The following is a 3,626-nucleotide window of genomic DNA, read 5'->3' as shown; positions in this document are numbered from 1 at the left end:
AATTTTCTACTGTAGGGAATCATGTTACCCTATTTTCCATATATTTTATTTTTGCAGAAAAATAATTTGAATAAAATCCAAATAACTCCAAATTGAAAATAATTTCAAAGGGACTTTTAAACTCCCAACTCATATTTCATATGTTTTGAAGAAGTCATTTTATCTTCTCTCATGAAAATCATTGAGTTGCTTAAAGTTTCTGCATTTGAAATATTTCCAAATGAAATTCAAATATTTTCATAAACCCTTGTCATTTATTTAAATGAAAGAAGTCATGTCATCTTCTCTCTAGGGTTTTGTATTTGAAAAGAATTTGAATTCACGGAGATCATAGATGCAAAACGAAAGTTTGGGAAAGTCCTTCTATTCCCTCTCATTTAACTTTCAAAAGTTTCAAATTTCACTCACTTTCAGTCAATCAATCACATAACAATCAAACAAACGACCAAAACTATTTATTTATTATAACATTCCAAAATTTAGAATTTTGGGATGTTACAAACCTACCGCCCTTAAAATGAATCTCGTCCTCGAGATTCGGAGAGGCTAGAAAGAAATAGGTTAGGTTTGGGGGTCTTCTCAAAATCCATCGATCGTCACAGGGGGTCTGAGGTGCTACCACCCTTAGAAGCATGGTTACGGTTCCATCAATACTCATATACTCCATCCTTATTCTTGACAGTGTCGGTCTTCTTAGATTCTCGGGAAAATTCCTTCTCTGCTCTTCCGGTAGTGGCATAACGTTTACCGCAATTCTTCCATCCTTTCATGTAGGTACGGTTCTTTCGATACTGGTTCTTCTTATCTGACGGGTCTGGCGGCAATACTAAACAACTATCAATATCTCATGGTGGTCAACAATTTATGGTTTCTCCTGCAGGAAATGGGTCTAGGCTTTATTCTCACCGTATGCCCTACGATTGGCAGCAGCTGCCTTGTACAAGGGAAAATTGTCATACCATTCTAAGGTTTAAACAAGGGTTTGATCGTCGTCTCTCTACTATAGGAAAGTCACTCAGATTTACCATCCCATATAGCAGGGCGAATAATAAGAGTAAGTCGGTATGGTGATCAATCCATCCGGCACCCAAATCATTACCTTGTATATGGTTTAGCGAATATCACATTCTAACACTCTGTCATCCTCACAAGCATTGCAGAATTTCTCTTGTCGACGAACTAAGTTCGGATAATCCATTGGTTCTGCAAGCCAAACAAACATCTATCGTTCCTTCATAGCTCTCAGGTTTTGCATAAACTCCTATAAGATCGTCAGTGGGTAAGGTCGTATCTTCTTCCAGGGTTTGTCCTTCAGCAAGAGTGTGCTTGCTTCTTGGCAGGTCCTGGGGCCTGTGGGTTATGAGCCCACCTCATCACTTGTAAACCTTGAACTCATCATCGGGGCAACTGATCATTATTCCCACATCCAGCTTCCTAGCATTCTTAAATCCATCCAATTATACTGTCTCTCTTCCTTCTACGGGTACCAAAACTAAGACCTGATTACTCAGACTCATCAAGGAATTACAATTGCTCCATATTACTCATACCTCCTTTGTATCGAATAGTACTTCATCCCTTCATACTCTTGGGGTATCCCACATATCAAGATAAACTTGTACTTATCTTGTCCGAAATCCACTCTGTGGAATATCATAATCCTTTCCAGAGGTCAAGTGTCCTCATAGGGTACTACCAGCCTTGAAATGCACAAATTCATCCATAGACCATACTTCTCATATCCTCGAAAATGGTCGAAAATCTTTCTTCATAGAGTAACAACTCATAAAATCCAATCAGTACCAACGATGCTAACTTTATTGATTCTCCAATGATTAAAATGTCTTGCTTTTCCATTACATGCCTCAACTCATCACCTCAATATAAAAAGAATTCTTTCCACTTCTACTATATTTCTCACAGACTCAACTATTTAGCACAAGCCTCCTTCTCTTTGGGACAATCTCTGGCAAAGTGCCCTGCTTCATTACAAAGGAAACATATTACTTCTGACAAGTCTCGAGGTTTCCTTGTGATTACATAGCCTCCTTGGGTCCTCGGCTTCCTTTTTGGGCAATCGCTAAAATAGTGCCCTGAATCTTTGCACCTGAAACATGTGATATGACTCAGGTCCTTCTTTGTAGAAATTGGGTTGTTCCTGGGATCCAATCTATTTCTCTTCCTGGACATTTCCGTGCCAACAAGGGCTTCTATTCCCTGTGGGTCATACTCTACTTCCACTGCCGGGAATGCTACTAGATCCCCATTTAGACAATTTTGGGAGATGTGTCCTTCTTCTCCACATGAATAGCATGACTTGGTGCAGGGTTTAATTGGGTCTTCTTTGGGTGTGTCCTTCACCTCTTCCTTCATCACAGGTTCTTCTAAAATTTTCATGAGGGCTCCTTTCATCGCTTCTTCCTTCTGCTGGATGGTTCTTTGAACCATGGGGTAAATGCGACACTGAGCAGGGTAGTGGGTAGTCCCTTCACACAAGAAACAAGTGATCTGCCTATTTTGGCATTCTTCCTCTGGGTGACTTTCTTCACAATGAGGGCATTCACCCTTGTGTTCTTTATCGTCGTGTCCTATTTCTCCGTAGAGCTTGCATGCACAAGGTTTCTTCATATCATTTCCGTAAGGCTTAAACTTCTGGGACACAAGCCGAGACTTTTGTAGAGTCAACTTAAATTCTTTCCAAGTGGTTACTCTTTGCCATCCATTGATGGTTTGGTACATCCTCCACCAAGTAGCAGCACCCCTGTCAAAGCACTGAAGAGCATGTTGGGTCATATCCTTTCCGGCTATAGTGTTATTCTCCATATGATTTTCCATGTTCTGAATCCATTGGTCCGTCTCCAATTGACTCATCGGCCCAGAAAATGTGGATTCATCTCCATTCATCCTCTATTGGGTCCAGAGGTTTTGGGGTGAGATAAGAGGGATAGGGAGGGATACACACAATACAAACAAAAGTTTTGAAAAAGAAATTTTTTATTTGTGGCTGTTGGAAAAACATCAAACAAATGACAGCTCACAATCGTCGCATCTAACGTAAGTATATAATAGGGGTTTGGTCTTCTAAAGGTCAATAAATCCTCAAAGTCATCAAACTCTTCACGTCTTTTTTATGTCTCCGATGGCTTCTTCCGATCGTGCTTGTCCTTCTCAAGTTCTTTTGCCAGATCATCTCTGTTGACGCATAGTCTCTCGTGCCATCCTTTAATATTCTGGAGTTGCATTCAAACTTCTGGGTTTCAACATCCATGGCATGAACCATGGTCCTACTGTCTTTCAGTTCCTGACGAATCTCCGGTATCTCGAGGTTTTGCTCCTCCAGCTTGGCTACTTTCAGCTTCTGGGTCCTGAGTTCTTCACGAAATGTTTCCTTGTCAAATACGGCTTCATGAAGGTCCATCTTAAACTTCTTGATATAATACTCCAGATCCTGGTGATACACCGGCTACGTTTAAACTTCATCTTTTGCTGATAGGTGCTCCATTAGCCCTTTTGTCATCCAATCCTTCCGTGAAATGCATGCTTAACTTAGCATGGTGAAAATAGCATAGGCGGGTGATAACATCAAGGATAGCTGTGTTTCTGCCCTTGCCATTGCCATGAGATAT

The sequence above is a fragment of the Aegilops tauschii genome, chromosome 6 (assembly GCF_002575655.3).
Source record: "Aegilops tauschii subsp. strangulata cultivar AL8/78 chromosome 6, Aet v6.0, whole genome shotgun sequence".
NCBI classification, from domain to species: domain Eukaryota; kingdom Viridiplantae; phylum Streptophyta; class Magnoliopsida; order Poales; family Poaceae; genus Aegilops; species Aegilops tauschii.
Note: the sequence above shows the minus strand (reverse complement) of the source record.